The sequence below is a fragment of the Anomalospiza imberbis genome, chromosome 2 (genome assembly GCF_031753505.1).
Source record: "Anomalospiza imberbis isolate Cuckoo-Finch-1a 21T00152 chromosome 2, ASM3175350v1, whole genome shotgun sequence".
In the NCBI taxonomy this organism is placed as follows: Eukaryota; Metazoa; Chordata; class Aves; order Passeriformes; family Viduidae; genus Anomalospiza; species Anomalospiza imberbis.
In genome coordinates this window covers 69,847,018-69,863,943 of record NC_089682.1, presented here as the reverse complement: position 1 = coordinate 69,863,943, position 16,926 = coordinate 69,847,018, and the positions used below count along the sequence as shown (strand labels likewise).

Genomic DNA, 16,926 nt, shown 5'->3' with positions numbered 1-16,926 from the left:
CTGGCAATTTTGTGCCTTGTGTTGACTTACGTGGGTAAATGAAGGCATGTCAGTGCATGCAGAATGAACATGTATGTTTATACTCTATATAAACAGCTACATTGTCAGTATGGCAAGATAGCAATCTCTTGTCACTTTTTTGGGGATGTAGAACCTGTGCAATGGAAGGCATGTAGGTAGTCACTGTGGAGATGGGTGCAAGAAGCTGGTGATTTTACGCCAAAGCTGTATGCCTTCACAGACTGTGACCCAGCTTGTGAGCTGATGAAGTAAACAGATACCATGTCCCATGTATGCATGAATCTGACAAAGCACATTTACCTAGTTTACTTAAAATTTCAGCAGACTGATGACAAACAAAGCAATGATCTATATTTTAGATGATTTAGGCTGTGTTTTCAGTGAAGTCAATAAATTAGCAGATCCAAATTGTCCAGTCACCAAGTTACCACAATGGATAACCAGGTCACATAATGAAAAAAGTAAGGTTTTTTAAGCTTATCTTGGAATACAGATTAAAATTTCCTAGTTTTCTTTTAACTAGAAAAACCCAGCTACTATTTAGCTAATAATTTTTTGACATAGTTAACATGTCACTGGAGGACCCTGTCATTACTGGGCATAGGTGTCTGTGGAATTTTAAGGGTATATTTTGGTTTTTGGCCAGTTAAATGATCCAAGCAGACAAGAACTGCATCTGAGCTCAGTACAACAAGTGTAGTTATACAAATGCTTGCAACACATCCTTAAATCTCCCTGCTTGTACATGTTAGCAGTTTCACGTTGTTTTTGGCATCTCTATGCAGTTACAGAGAATTCTGAAGATTTAACATGCAGACAGATGATGGCTGAATCATCTCCAACAGCAGTTTTCACATAGCACTGGCTTTTTCACTGAGAAGAACATACCAGTGGCAGTGTTCTCCTTTTTCAGCAACTTTAAGAGATTCACCCTCCTCCTCTCTGGCCATGGCTTAATGACACAATAAATGCAACATTAGGGCCCTTGGCATCAGACCAGATATACCATAACCTGCTACCCAAGGTGCAGATCCAGCTTTCACTCACACTGTCAGCTAAAATTTCTCTAAAATGTTGCTCATTTCTTACTGACACACTTAATGTGACTAAAACTACTGCTCTCTGTGCCATTGTCAGTTCATGTCAGATTAGATATCAGCTACCAACTGTTAAAAAACTCATATGAACTCCATATGTTGCATGTGTATATCTTAATTCAATGGCAAGGTGGTCGTGTGCCCACTCTGAACTGGAACCAAACCTATATGCTTGGAGATCCATCACTGCACACATCCAGTACAAATCATGGAAAAAGCCTCACACATGCACTGCACACACTAAAATTAAGACATGCTTTCACTGAGAAAAAGTTAAAACATGAAAGGTTCAAGCAGCTGTTTAATTTCTTAGGATCTCTCTCCTTAATCTGGAATTTTACCATATTTGGTGTTCCTACATAAGGGTGCAAGGCAGTGTGTAAGGGTCATGGTTGAGAAAACAGCCCTGGCTCCTGGTTCAAACTGCAAATGCAGGACCTCCATCACTATCAATCTTGTTTTACAAAAATAATTAAAAATTTAAAAAGTGCAGTATGTCCTTACATTCCTTCTTTTCTTGTCAATCACTGTCATGCTCTCAGCATTTTTAAAGCACTCCAGATTCTTACTGTGGAGGAACAGAACAAGTAATAGGAGCTCACAGTTCAACTTGTTAACTTTTGGCCTAAAAAACACAAGGCTGTTTGGCATTTTGTAAGAGGACATTCCACTCATAGCTAAACAGTTTTCTTGTACCAGTTGTCAAGGGGATTTTAAAAAGCTTCGCATGTTCTTTATGTGTGAGTAAATACTGAGGCTTGGGAAGACATGGTGTGCTGTTGGTTTTGGTTGTAGTGTTTGAGGGAAGGGTGAGGAGAAGAATGGAGAGAGAAGAGGTATAATCTCTGTTTTAAGTTAGTTCTTGAACTCCTGGCTACTTTTGTTTAGTTACATTTCTGAAAGATAGAACTGCTCTGGGCACTGCCTCACACTTTCCGCTGCTTGAAGTTTGATCTTTCAGTATTAAAAAATGGCAGTTTGCAACCACCCAAGTTTTGCACTGTTGATTTCTCTCAGGAGATTGACATGTCTGCCCCACATCAGCCATGACCAGGCAGCAGGGTGATATTTTTATGTACTGTTGTACCAATATGTATTTCTTTCCTTTGTCATAGAAGCTGCAGCATTGTCAGTAGAAAAACAGACCCTGTAATTACTGCCAAGACTCCTAATCCTTAGCGTTTCAGCTTGCTTGAATACTTGCCTTAGCTCAACTCAATAGAATGACTGGAGCTGCAATATCATGTGCAAGGCTGTTCTTTAGTAAATCTCTTTCCCTTTACTTCTCACAAGATGAAGCACCCCCGTAGCATTGCTGCAAGGCAAGGGAAAGAGTCAAGCTTGTTTTGCTGATAGGAAACTGCTTTTTGAAAGAGAAGCAGACCCTCCTCTGAGCATGCGTTCTCTTCAAACATGTCACAACTTCCCTGTTTCTAAAGTCTGTCCTGTCAATTCCTTCCTTGTTGATTTTGGCAGAAAATTCAGACAAATCGATTAACTGGTGACAAATCTCTGCTTTAAAAAAGTAAGATCCCACTGAAACACCAAGAATAGCCATTAAAAACGTTCCACAAGAAAATGCCTCATGTAGCATCTGTATTTAACTTGTCAAAGACTTTTGCAAAATTCTGTGCCTTGATGAAGCAACTGTCAGTTGTCAATGTCTAAAGGCATTGCATTTCAAACCTGGAAAACTGCTGGCTCTTTTACCCCACCGATGTAATTTCATTTGTTCCACCTTCTTTCCTCCTTCTTTATAGGACAACAGCTAAAATGAGCTGCTTCTAGGAAGGCACGGTGGCTTTAAACTGGCATATACATTATGCTTGAGTTCACACTGGGTCCAGGGATAGGTAAGATCAATAAGCAGATTATTGTCTTAGGTTGCAATGCAAGATGTAACCGTAAGTATGTATTCTGTTACCATCTGCAGGTGGGGCAGTTATTTTCTGTTAATGGGCCAGCTGTTAAAAAACAGGTGGTTTAACCTTTTCCCACTGGATTCCCAGAGGAAAATCAGACCTGTCTGCATCACCACTAGACTTTCAGAGGAGAACCACACCCTTCTGCAGAATCACTGCTTCAACAGAACCACATTTATCACTCCAGGACGACTGCAGCCACCAGACTGCTACGTCAGGTTCTAGTCTGACTGTATTTTTTTTTTTTTTACTACTGCATTTTTATTTTAATTTTCCTAGTAAAGAACAGTTATTCCTATTCCCATATCTTTGCCTGAGAGCCCCTTAATTTCAAAAATACAATAATTCAGAGGGAGGGGGTTTACATTTTCCATTTCAAGGGAGGCTCCTGCCTTCCTTAGCAAACACCTGCCTTTTCAAACCAAGACAGTGACTTATGACGCTGTCCCAGAGATGTACAGAAATGTCTCTCTGGCAGAAACAAATTAACAACAACAACATCACTCTGCAATCTCCAGCTATTTGGCAGCACACCCAGCAGTCTGCACAGCCACTAGAAATGCAGCTCTTCAGCCAAGATGTTATGTCGAAGTTAAACTAAATTTAACCACTCTAAGGGCCATCCAGCCTGCTCTACCTAAGCCTTTGGTATATTCTGTAGAGAAAGGATAAAATACCCAACGAAATACCTCACAAAAGACTTTTTGTTTTTTGCAGACACCTACTCTATTTCATCCCTTGAAGGATCAGATGTCATATTGCTGAGATTTCACTGGCATTAGGGCCTCTCTCCAAAAGTCAGTGAAATATAATCTTGTGGAGCATTACAGTATATACTTTCCATCTGAATCCAGAACTTTGTGGACTCCTGGACTCATTATGCTGTGGGAGGAAAGTTAGGTACATACAGTAAATACAAGTAATTAATCCCCCAAATCAAGAATCCATTAACTTAAACCTAACTATACACAGGTAATTTTTCAGTAAGTTACTATAATTCAAATCAGCAGTGATGTGAATCAAATCTTTTCCCTAGGAAAGAGCAGTAATTCATCCAAAACTGGTAAAACTGGGACCAGTTCAAGTGAAAACAGTTGTCCAGGGTCATCAGTCCAAATCCCAGGGGACAGGTCACAAACAACAAAGAGCATGTACAGGGAAGGCTCAGGGGTTAGAGATGACTCAATACTTCACTGCATCATTACAAACAGGAAGAGGCTATTTCATAAGTCATGGGTCATTTCCATAACTTGAAAGCCCATCTGTATACAAACAGGTCATTACAGCAAGGAATCACACACAGGATTTTCCATCTTAACCTCAAGCAGAGCACAAATGCTGGGCACGCTTACATCCTGCAGAAAGCTCTGTATAGTCTGGTGTAGCCTGGAAACTTCCAGAAGAACCACAGTGTATGCTGGTGTCATGAATACACCCTTGTGTCTGCAATAATCTTCTCTTATCCTCCTGACCCTTTTCCTCTAATCCCTTAATCATTGTTGTGGCACGTCTGTATGTTTACATACATCAAACCCTTCTTGCACTATGGACATGGTCTTGGAAACAGGTTCAAAAGGCTTGATACCTGCCGATCAGGCAGGGAGGAGGAAGTGAATCCTATTCATATTTGGTATTGCCTGTCTTCTGTGGAAGAGAAAGCCAGAGGTCATCTGCTGTATCTGCTGTTTGTAGCCTTTGTGAAGATGCCTCTTCAATTCTTTGCTTGAGTTGGTCCCTAAGTTGTTCTATTTCCGCAAACAGTGAGGGATTTTACCTGCTCTAGTAAATACTAAGGCTGCATCTGTGCTATACTTTTGCAATTCCTCAAACTGCTCATACTCAGGTGTTTGAGCTTTTTAATTGAAGAACTTTAGATAGGAATTCCATTTTGAAAATAATTTCTGAAAGTTAAATAAACTGAAATAAAGAACAGAAGTGTTTGAATTTTAGTTCAAACCTTTTAAAGCTACTTAAAGATATGTAGGAAAATTCTGAATAGAGCATCTAATTCAGAATATAAATCACTATATATTAGAACACAAAATATTTTCCATCATCATTTAATACTATCTTTTATTTTGTAAAGCTTCTCAACAGGTCTCCAGTTCAATAACAGCCTGAACTACTTATTCACACACACATGGTCCCTTGTGAAATTCCACTGGTTTCAGAAAATTTAACGACTGTCTACTAATTATGCAACTTTAACTGTTACATTTTAGTCCCTTAGATGTGAAATCAGATCTATAAAATCTATTAAGTGTGTGCAGGCCTTCAAAGATGAAGCAGAGTGTTACCCAAGCAGAGTGTTAGCAGCAGCAGCCTGCAGGCACAGCGGCTGAGCTGTATCTCAGCTAGATGTGGAGGTCAGATAATCTTAACTTTGAGCTAGTTTAACCTCTGCTTCCTCTGTGGTCAACGAACAAACATATCAAGAGACAAATTAGTCTCCCTGCAGCACAGACACAAGAATTGATCCCATTCCTACATAAACTACTCACATAACTAACCATCTAGTCATTAACTGTCACACATAGTGGGACTCCACGTGAGAATAATTATACACACACAAGTGTTGTTTGGGCTCAGGCTCCTGCTAGCTCGTGTTCTCGAAACTGAGATCTTGAATTAGGGTAAAAGGTGCTGAAATCAATCTTTGGATGTGTGCAGTGCTCTCCACAGAGTGCAAGGAAAGCCAAAGCACACACTGGGCACCTTAGGTATCTGAAGTTCAGGGAAATTACTTTCATTCACTACTCATGTCTCATGTTTCAATCCCTAATGAATGCTAGAGCATTGACAACTTATGCAATTACTTATTTCAAATACCTTGATCCTGGGCAGAAGCAGTTCCCAATCAAAACCAACATTATTTCAAACCTGTCTTCCTAAACTTAATAATATTTGGTTATTCTTATCTGGAACAATAATGCCAGAGGGGAAAAATCCAAAAACAAATCAGGGAGGGAAAGCTGAAACAAAAATCTTTTCTAGATACTTCTTTCTTGTAATTACTAACTAAAGATGAAGTATTAGGCACTAAAGGAAGCACTGAGGCCGTCACACTCAATATTCACACTGTAGTGTTTAAACATTACAGCAATACATGAACGGTCTTAGAGCCACCCTCTGCTGGTGGACACCCACGGGTACAGTGGGCCAGCAGCCAAGGCAGCTACAGCAGCCTCTCCAGTTTCAGAGCCAGCAGATATCAATGCCCCTGATGTGCATTTTGCAGCACCACGCAGAATTCAGCTACCTTTAAAGACTTGAGCAGTGTGACCCAAGGGGAGCTGGGAGGGACCGAGGTAAGCTCCTCTCTTGTGCCCGTTTGCATTACAGGGTGCCTCGGGTTCTGCAGGGGAAGCTCTGCTATTCCCTTTCTCCCCTTACAGCTGCATCCAACCCGGGTTTCACCTTACAGCCGTGTCCCTAGGAGTTTGCCAGGAGAGAACAGGATTTATGATTGCACAAACTGCACTCTTTGCTGCTCTGCAGGCAAAACAGGTGGGCTAGGAAACCACAAACCCTGCCTGAACTAACCCTGTACTGACTTGCACAACCACCTGCATGCATTCATTTTATTTTAAATAAAACACAAATGTAATGTTTCTGTTTTGAAAATTAGGCCTTCTTTTATGACTCCTACTGTTTTCTAAAGAAATATCATAAAGCTACCTTGCATTTTGGACTCAGAAATGTGAACGTACCTGCTGATGTCAAAACCAGGCCATATGAAAATGGGTGAATAATTAAAACTGTATCAAGAAGTTATTTATCTACAGATGGCTTCCAATATAATCTTTACTAAAGAGAGAGCAGTAGTTGACTATGACTATGAATACACTACAAATTAGGGGAACCCTACAGAAGTAGTGCTAAGTCTTTGATTCTCCTTGTTAAAATGTGTCAGCAACTTTTCCAAGGGATAACATCTTTCACACAGAACACTGTAGACATAACGTGTATGAAGGACTGGGTTTGCTCAGCCTGCTGACAGGTTTTGCACTATTGTATTTTAGCTGTGACAGTTGGTTCCCAGCAATACTGTGGGTCTGCATCTTCCCTGGGCATCTGCAAAACACCACTTCTGTATTAGAGGTATAGGTATTTGAAGCAACTGGCTACAGAGATCTGGTTTTCCTCAGGTTTCATCAGTTTGGGAAATAGAAGGTACAACTTTAAAATTTTAAAATGCAAAGGTTAAATATATGAAACTTACCACATGAAGAGCACTTTTTGTCTACTTTTTAAGTGCTATTACATCTCTTTCCCCACCCAGATTCAAGGAGGGCTCTTTCCTCTAAGCTTACTTTTTTCTTTATAATGATGGGATGCTATAGGTGGAATTCTCCAGACACCAAAATCACCATCTCCCCACAGCTAAAATTTATTACTATACAGAATTATCCTAGGTTTTCTCACACACTAAACACTGAGTGCAATGTACTACTTATGGGTGCCAAGGAAATAGGAGAAAGAGCAAAAAAAAAAAAATAAAAGGAGTTTGGAAAACCTGTGTGTTGGCAGACACATTAGCTAGAAACAAAATGGTGATGAAAACCAAATGCCATTTGTGAATAGTGGACATGAGCAAAATAATGCCTTGTTTTTCCTGCTAAGTCACTGACTGCTGAGCAGTAAATTCAGCAAAGACTAGGATAGCTACTCCCTTACATCCATGAAGGTGAACATTACCTGGAGGTTGCACACATAAAGCACTCTCAGAGCACAGGGAAAGTTCAAGGTTTCCTTTGGGAGAAATAAGATGATAAATCTATAGTACTCAAGAAGCAAAAACACTCATACCAGAAAGAGTAAAGCAGACATATTCCAAAAACAAGATCTTGGCTGATGTGATTTGTACCTAAATTTAACTTCAGGTAGCAGAGAACCGAATATAGCAGAAGTATGGGATATATCTGAGGTATCATCAAACCCATGCAATACCACTCAGAATGAACGGCAGCAATGCCACCCATCCCAGAGAGCCACATCACTGAAGTGTTGACAGAAACTTGTGAGAGACCCCTCACATTCTTGCTTTCATGGCCAAGCATTTCACATGCCTCAGTACTCATGACAAGGTTAATCCACCCTCTCAAGGTTAAGAGTTTAAAAGAGTTTGAGCAGACATTTTAACAAAACAATTCATGCCAACTGTATTTGTTGTGGACCAGATGTGTTCTATTTGTTCTCAAAAAGGAACAGCTTCTCCATCCCATGAGTTTGTCAACACAAAGTTCCTCTCCTTTTCCATGATTCTCCCAACTTTCTAATTTGTATTTTAACAAGTGTTAAACTATGACTAATATATAAAACAATGTATACAAATGTATTTAAATATATACATTTTATATACAGACATATATGCCTAGATTTCCAGATATGTACTTAAAAACAATTTACACTATAAAAATACTTATGAATGATTGTAGAAATAATTATAATGAATAACATTCATTTATTCTCTTTGGACCTACTAAAATAAACTCCATTTCATCACCTCCTTGTTTCCAGGAAGTAGCTCTGGGACAGCAGCTCCTCTAGTCACAATCTACCCTGGAGTTGACAGGTTTCAGTGGGCAAGAATTTTCAGGAGGCCAAATGGACATCACTGCTGTGAGTTAGTAAAGTGTGACTGCCTGTCATCCCTGGTGACACACAGCACCCACCTGGCTGCCAGCTCATGTGAGGCTTGCGTGTGCCTCTACTTCATGTTTGCTTCTCCAGAAAGGTTAACAGCAGCAAGCCTAACTCTTGGGGGATGCAATTACTCTTTTAGCTGATATCCACTGACGCAGAGCATGTACAGTGAAGCCACTGCAGTCCTCTCTTAAACAGCTGTCACTTCATTGTCCTCATCAGAGGGCAACATTCACCACTATCAGAACAGAGAAAGGAAATCATAATTGCATAGTAAGAGCTCACAGCAGAGCAGCCTTCACTGGAAGCAGGAACACTGCAAAAATGAAATAGGGATTAGCTTTTTACCTATCATATGTACAACATTTTAGTAACCAATTCTCTCTTTTGCTGATCTACTCTGCCATTGAATATATAATTGTATTTGGCTATGTGTGCAGGGGTAACATACAACTTCATATATATAAGAATTAGTTCCATCAAAGGAAAATATATTGGTAGCTTCAGTAATAAAAAGCCCCACAAACTTAGGAGAAAAGTGTTCCACATCTAACTCCAGCTCTGTTTACAACAATTTGTCTGGAGTACATTGAACAATCTCTAGTGCTGCTTATAGACAGCAGGGTTGCTTGAGCTGCCTGGTCAGAAGGCTACACACAGCAAAACCACATAAAGCCTGTGTCATGAGACCTAACACAGAAAAACATGGTTAACAAAAACACCCATGTGCACAAGGGACACTGCTGCTCCTCCCCACAAAATTAACAGTATCCTTAGACGCATGATTTAATGAGTCAGAGACATCAGCAACAAGGCAACAACTTTGGACTTCTAGCATGCCCCCGGCCAGCTGTTTTTTGTGCCATGGTGAAAATGCTCTAAAGCAGTTCACAAACCTAAGTCAAGTTCTAGAAAGCCACAGAACTACAAAACTCCTCCTCCGAACATCTGCAATGACCCACAGAAAAGCATACCCAGGGCAGGGAGTGTGTGTTAACACCCTGATTAAAACACTGATAGCTCCATACGCCACTCCAGGTAGTTGCATTAGTGTGAAAGGGAATGGTGTACTGCAGCATGGGAAGGGGCAAGGGCAGGAGGTAACACCAAACTCCTCAAACTACCAATGCCACTGCTGCCTTGTTTCACGCAACTGCATTTTTCAAGAGCTCAGAAGCAGGGAATTCAAGTAATTACACCACCTGGGAATGCATGCCTAGAGGCTCTACTAGAAACAAAACAATGCTGATACCCCTGAAAACAGAACATGAGGGTTAAAACTACCTTGAGCAAGGTTCCTTAAGTCATCAACTACACATCTCCATGCTATCTATCTTTCCTGTATTGTGGCACATCAGACCTATTAAGACATGAAGAATATATCCTTCCCACCTTGTGTTCACCGTAGGTGTTGTGCATGCAGAAGAAGGTTCAGAAATCATTCTGGGTCATGCAACTCCACAGGTAAAGTGTGCAACACTAATGTGACCAACTTTAAATCTCTGCAAGAGCAGTGTAACATTATCTTTTTCATAAAGTTGTGCATCAGGAAACCAAGGGCTGCAAGAGTAGCCACTGAATTCATGAGGAAGCAGGTTTGTGTAACCTATGTGGACTGCAGCCCACACAAGGTTAGCTCCTCACCAGCAATCCATTACATTACATCCTTAGGACACCACATGTAAATAACTTGACAAAATGAAGCAAGTGAAACCATGTGAGTGGAAACTTGGCCAGGAACCTGAGATACTTACTGTCACTGCCAGTTTTCCAGGAAGAGGCATTTGCAAATAAACAGCAAAAAAAACCCACCCAAAAATGAAAGAGTCAACCAATGGTAACATACAGAAATACTAGAAGTTTGGGTAAAGAATCCAGGGCTAGGAAGAGAGCAAACCCAGGCAACTGTGGCACAGGCAACACAATCAAATGTTGCTGTCCTAGAAGCCGCATGTTTTTTTGCAGTGCAGTATTTACCCAAAAGGAAATGGTTTGTGTGTACTGACGAATGCTCTGACTACAATGCTGTTGGATTAGGTACTCACTGCCCAAGCTTGTATTTTAAACTGAATCATAGAGGAAGCAACACGTAATTTTGCACCACTGCACTCAAATAGCTGAAGAACCCAAAGACACTTGCACACATGATCAGGGATTCCATCAATTTAGGTGTGGGACTTCCTTTGAAAATTAGTAACGGTGCATCACTTCACATAAACATAGCTGCTAAAATTAAATGTTAACCTCTGGTTATGGCTTTCACTCTCCCTTCATCCAACATTCTTCCCCTACAACCTCACAAAAGAAAGGGCCAAATAACAGTGCTGGACACTTGCCATAACCAAAGGCTCATACTGCCCTTGTCAAAGGAGGCAATTTCCCAAAATGCATTATTTCAATAAACATATTCTTAGTGAGCTTTTAATTTCAGTAAAATTTATGTGGCCTTTAAAAATCCTGTTCTCTCCACTCCCACTTTTTTTTTTTTTTTTAATGTTGAAAGATGTAAAAGCTAGTACCATGCTTGAATGTTTGTCAGCTCATGGACTGCTCTCCTGGCATGGACAAGCCCATCAGCTAAACAGTACGAGTTACCAACTCAGGTTTACCACAACACAATAGAAATAGACCTTCCCTGGATTAGTGACAACTGAGTCAGGTCCACACCAACCATAACCTCAGTGGGATATCTCTACCTGCTTTATGCAATACCAGATTTTATCAAGCTTTGTGCTGCAGAGGGCAGTGTACACAGAAAATACATCTAAACATGCACTCCAAGTGTTTCTTGTTCCACATGGAAGTGCTCAGGGCACCCATTGTATATATTAAATCCAAAACAGTGACAGCCAAAGGATTTATGCTCAGCCCTGAGTCTATCTGAGCCACATTTGTGTGCCATTATCCAGCAATCCAGGAGCGGTGAAGGCTTATCTTCAGTGCACAGCTGCAATCAGCCAGCTGGCTCTGCAGGAGTTAGGTGGCCCCAAAAAAGCTATTGTTCCAAGAACTAAGAGTATTTGACAAAAACTGAAGCTGTTTGGGTGGTTCTGAACTGGGTAGTGGCATATATCATTTTAAGAGAAATGCAGTCTGCCTACAGCCTTATGGTCTTTAGTGGCCATGTCAGGCCATCTCACCTTAAGAGATATATCCATGTGTAGGTAGCAGTTGCAGAACTTTAGATTCCCCTCGTGTTTAGCAAGTTCTTCCCACTGCTAGTGCGCCTTCCAAGAGGGAGCTTCCCAAAACTGAAATCTTGGAGCCTCCTGTACTTCAGCTACCTGCAGTTTTTCAGTGTCCTGACTAGCACTTTTAAGTTCTGCATATTGTGATTATCTTCCCCAGTATCTAAAATAAAATCAATTTCCTGTTTCAGTGTTAGATGTGCTCTTTTTTCAACTGAGTTTGTTAGAGTGAACTGAACAAGTTCGAAGTTGTGGAAGCAACCACCTTTCTCTCTCTACTGAGTTCTTTCAGATACAGATCTTAAGAACATAGGGACTTGCAGCAGCCTGCACACCCTTTTCTGTTGTGTAACTGCTACTGAACTACTGCCATGTTTCAGCTGAAGAACATGTCCATCCTAACTTGACTCTTGACTGCTCTTAGAGCACTCTTCTTTCTGCTGAAAGACAAAAGGATAACATTTTATAATTAGTCATTAGAATTATTTCCAGAGTTGCTTTACACTCGTTTGGCTCAAGGTATTGGTTTAACAGCTGACTCCCCACAATTTCATTTAGAAGACTTTAAAAATGCACAGAAACCTTCCACTCTTTCCTGTTTTTCCAAGCTCACAATGTATTCTTAGCATTAAGATATCTGGAAATACAGTAATGCGACATACAAGTATTTACCTGTTCTTCCCAGCTGAACTCATCCTCTCACCTTTCCCCTTGCAGCTCCAGAAACTTTTTGGCAAAGTTCCAGCTCCACAGGAAACAAACCAACCTGCATCACAGCTTCTTCATCCACTATCATCTGAACAGTAACTTTAATTTGAAAGAGTTTACACCCTTCCCCCACGGGCTTTGAAATAAGCAGTTGGTCAGTGACACTTCCACTCCTTCCCCCAAAGGGACTGCAGACAACTAAGTTTTACAGCCAGGATAATTTAAAAAAGAGGATCTTAAAAGAAAATGTATGTGCCAAGACTAGCATAGATGGTATAACTCTTAGAAACCATATAACACTTCGTTTCAGTGCACATGCAAATCTTTCCGTCCAGTTAATTTGTATACCAGGAATGACATTATGCCTGACCATCATTTCCAAGGACCCCAAGTTTTCTGTGCTGTACTGTGGATGTGACAGTAGACCTAGACCACTACACACCTTAAAAATTATGACATGATGTATTAGTACACCTCATCTTGAAATCTGTATTTCTTATGCAGCCTGGCTTTGTATACTACCCAGTGAATACTCAATTTAAGCATCCAAATGCTTGGTTTCTGTAAGAGCAAACTTGTCAGAATGAGCACTGAGACAAGACAGGCTTCTCGTATGAACTTGGATTAAACTTAAGACTGTGCAATTTCTTCTTTGAGCAAAATGATAGCACATTCCTACTTAACTTCCTCATCCCTCCTTCAGGATCTTCCAACTGATTCTCCAGGTCAGGAAACAGGGTGGTTGCTTACCAGAGTCCACAGTGACCAAAATCGCTTCAATAACAAAGACAACCCATAGGTATTGCAGAGCAGGATGTCAGCATAGTAAAGTACACACAAACCTCTCAGCTACATAGGCTGAGGACCACACAGACAGAGGAGCAGGTTTTCATTAACAGCGTTAAAGCAGAGCATATTGATGTTTAGGAAATGCCACAGGTGGGTTTTCAGCTCTACTGTCACCTTCTATCTTTTCATATGAGATGCAGCCACAGCACCTATTTCTGCAATAGGACTGTAAGCTTCTTACAGACGTTGCAATTAAGGCCTGTTGGGTCAGGATAGATTTGGACATTGGCACTTTCAGGTGAACAGATGATCCAAGTCTGAGACACGTAACACAGGTTTCATCATTAACATGTCTGACAAGCTGTGACCAACAAGATCCATACACTGGCAAGTATCAAATCCTCCAAAACAGACTAAAGTGAACAACACACGCAGAGAAAACTTGTTTTACTTCTCTCTTGCATCAGGTGCTCATCTGGGTCTTTCTGAAGTAATTTATTTTTTCGTACTTTAGATGAGACATCAGTGGCATCTACATCTACAGATAAAGAAATAAATAACAAAATACAATTATCTGTGAAGTGGGGTGCACAGCATCCTCCTCAGAGCAGCAGCACTGACTGCAGGGGGATGGGGAGGGAGTGAAGGGAACTACTGCAGGTCAAACCAATTGTTTCTAAACCAGTTTAACAAAACATACTGTCATTCGGCCAGCAGACCATCCTGGATGAGAATTTCACATGCACTTTTTCTGACAATTAAAGAAAAGATAACCAAGCTTGACCCAACCATTGCACTGCAATATTTATCATCCTTACCAGGTATCAGCTGCAGAGATAAAAGCATAGGCCTAAAGTCTACAGCGGACAACAGCTGTGACAGAAGTCATTGTGCCCTTTATTTCACCCACAGCTCACCTAATCAAAAGTATCTGTGTAGAGGAGAAACAGAATTAGGAAAGAAATAAAAGGGGCTGTACTTGTAATTCGGAATTCTCCAGATATATGGAACTATTGATGCTACAAATTTTATTAATAGAGCATTACACCCCCACCACTCCTTTTTTTCAGTGAGGAGTATGATAAAACAGGAGAACCTGCCTGTGAGGAGAAGCACACTCAGAACACTGGACTTTCTGCAGGATGGCATGCAACTGGTTCAGCTTCTTTAACTAGAGGGAGCTGCATCTGAAGTGATAAAAGCATAGCATACATTGCTGTAGTACCAGCAAATCTTGAAAGGCTGCAATGTTCAGGTGAAGTATCTGCACGACAGAACATCTCACAACATCCTTCCTCCAGCAGTCATGTATCCTGTAGCAAACACACCATCTGTGTAGTTACTGGGCAGCAGTGCCCTCAGCAAATGCCTTGTACTTACCTCCAGGAGGAGCCAAAGAATGAAATACACCGTTGTGACTCCATTTTACCTGAGCTGTACCACTACTGGACTTTTGCCAAGACTTCAAGCAAGCCTGCAAAACTCTTCACAACCCTTTCCAATTTAGTATCCTCTTGGCACAATGAAATGCTTTATTTCACAGGAATCAGCTGTAACTAGAAATGGTATTATTTCACAAGCCATGCAACACTTTGACCATCTTCCCTTCCAGTTTCGAGCACAGGCCTTCCACACATGGTTTCATGGAACTCCAGTCCCTTTAATGCTCACAGAAATTTGATTACTCTCTCATTTGATGAACAAGTACATTCCCCAGCACAAAAGACTAGCACAAGCAGGGATAATGTTCACTACAAGAAAGTCTAAAACCACTGCTCAAAATTCCAGCCTACGTCCTGCATGCCAACCAGAGGGCTGAAACTAAGAGAGCTCCTAGTCAGCTGGCTAAGCCATGGCAACATGAGACAGTAAGCACAGGCAAAACAGTGGGGAAGCAAGTCAGCATGGCTGCTCCCATACCATGCCGAGAAGTCTTACACCATCTCATCTGCTCTCTCAGCTTTTTTCAAACATGATTTACGTGTCTGTGGACACAGAATTATACATTTGGGTTGGAAGTGACCTCAAAGACCATCTGGTTGCAACCCTCTCCTGCCATGGACAGGGACACCCTCCAGTAGACCAGGCTGCCCAGTGCCCCATTCAGCCTGGCCTTGAACAGTTCCAGGGATGGGGCATTCACAGCTTCTCTGGGCAACCTGTGCCAGTGCCTCACCACCCTCACAGTAAAGAATTTCTGCCTTATATATAATCTCAACCCACCCTCTTCCAAACAAGCTAAGGACTTTAAAAGGAAGCAAAGCTCCTCCTGCTGGTCACACCAAGGCGTATGTCTCTGACAACCAGACAGCATTAGTGCTATTATGAGGCATCAGACAGAGCCAGAACCCTCAAAAAACCCCCTCAAACCAGCGATGCGCAAGCTGTCACCTGGTGTGCGACAAAGACATGTTCCAATCTGCTCTCTGCGGGCAGCCGCCCCACCAAGGCCAGCCCTGCTCTTTAACCCACAGTGCGTACTTGATCCAAGGGCCAAGCACCGTGGCTGGTACAGCCCCGCACGGGCCCCTCTCCCCGGAAGGCGCGGGGGCCCCATCCCCAGGAGCCACCGGGCCCGCCCCGGCTCCTGCGCCACACAGGGCGGCCTCCCGTTCGCGACCAGCACCGCCCCGGCAGCCGGGACCGGCCCCCGCTTCACCGCCACGCCGCCCGCTCCTGCCACGCACCCACCGCAGCCGTGCGGGCCCCTCCAAGCCCCGGGGCAGACTCCCATCCCACGGCCCCGGCCCACCACAGAGCACCCAGAGCCGGCAGTCACCGAGTGACAATCGGCCGTGTCCTTCAGGGCACCCCTCTCCTACCCGCCGCGCCCCTCCGGCTACTCCTCAGCCTCCCCTTTCTTTTTCACCCGCTCGCACAAGCTCTTTCTTGCCCCTTAAACCAAGACAGGACTCCCACCCTTCCCCCTTTTCCGACATCTTAACCCGGCTCCCCGACCGCTCCTCCAGAGCTAAGCGTCCCACGCCATCAACATGGCGGCGGCCACCGCCTCCTTCCCTACCCCGCTTCCTAGCGCGGCCGCGCGGCGCGGGATCTGCCGGGAAATGGAGTCCACGCCCTGCACGCTGCCGCGATGTGGCAGCAGAAAAGAAACTACAAAACCCAGAAGCGCCCGCTGCCAAGGGGCGCCAGCCAATGGCGAGGCGGCGGCGCGGGCAGTGGCCCCGCCCCGGCGGGCGAGAGGGGTGATGTCATTGCCCAGCGGGGCCGCGGGGGCGCGCCGCGCGCCGCCGCTCATTGTGCTCGGCCGGTGCCGCGTCCGCTGCCGGACACGGCGGGGGGGGGCCGCGCTCCCGCTCCTGCGCTGCCTGGGGCGGGCGGCCCTGCACGCATCCCCGCAGACGGCTGCCTTGCGCCGAGCCCTGCAGCTCCTATCCCGGGCGTCCTGGCCCCGGGGTGGCTCGACGGCGTTCCGGAGGGCTGCGCTGCGCTGCACGGGCGGTGGGGACTGAACACCCATCCCCGAGCGGGACTGCCTTGCGCCCAACCCCGCTGCACCCATCCCGGGGAGCTGCCCTGCGCCGGGCGGGTGGC

The 16,926-nt window shown here is 43.3% G+C and overlaps 1 long non-coding RNA gene across 7 annotated transcripts; it reads right to left on the bottom strand.

Moving 5' to 3' along the window:
- Nucleotides 1-352: 352 nt before the first annotated feature.
- LOC137469153 (uncharacterized) lies at nt 353-16,842 on the bottom strand. Of its 7 annotated transcripts, XR_010996365.1 has the most exons (4): nt 16,722-16,842; nt 16,394-16,682; nt 12,547-14,927; nt 8,357-12,314 (listed from the first exon to the last, which is right to left on the bottom strand). It is a non-coding gene; the product is annotated as an uncharacterized lncRNA (long non-coding RNA). The 7 variants fall into 7 exon arrangements; XR_010996364.1 differs by lacking the exons at nt 16,394-16,682; nt 16,722-16,842 and adding an exon at nt 353-4,957 and having other exon boundaries at nt 5,870-12,314; nt 12,547-16,260; XR_010996363.1 differs by lacking the exon at nt 16,722-16,842 and having other exon boundaries at nt 16,291-16,395.
- Nucleotides 16,843-16,926: the final 84 nt, after the last annotated feature.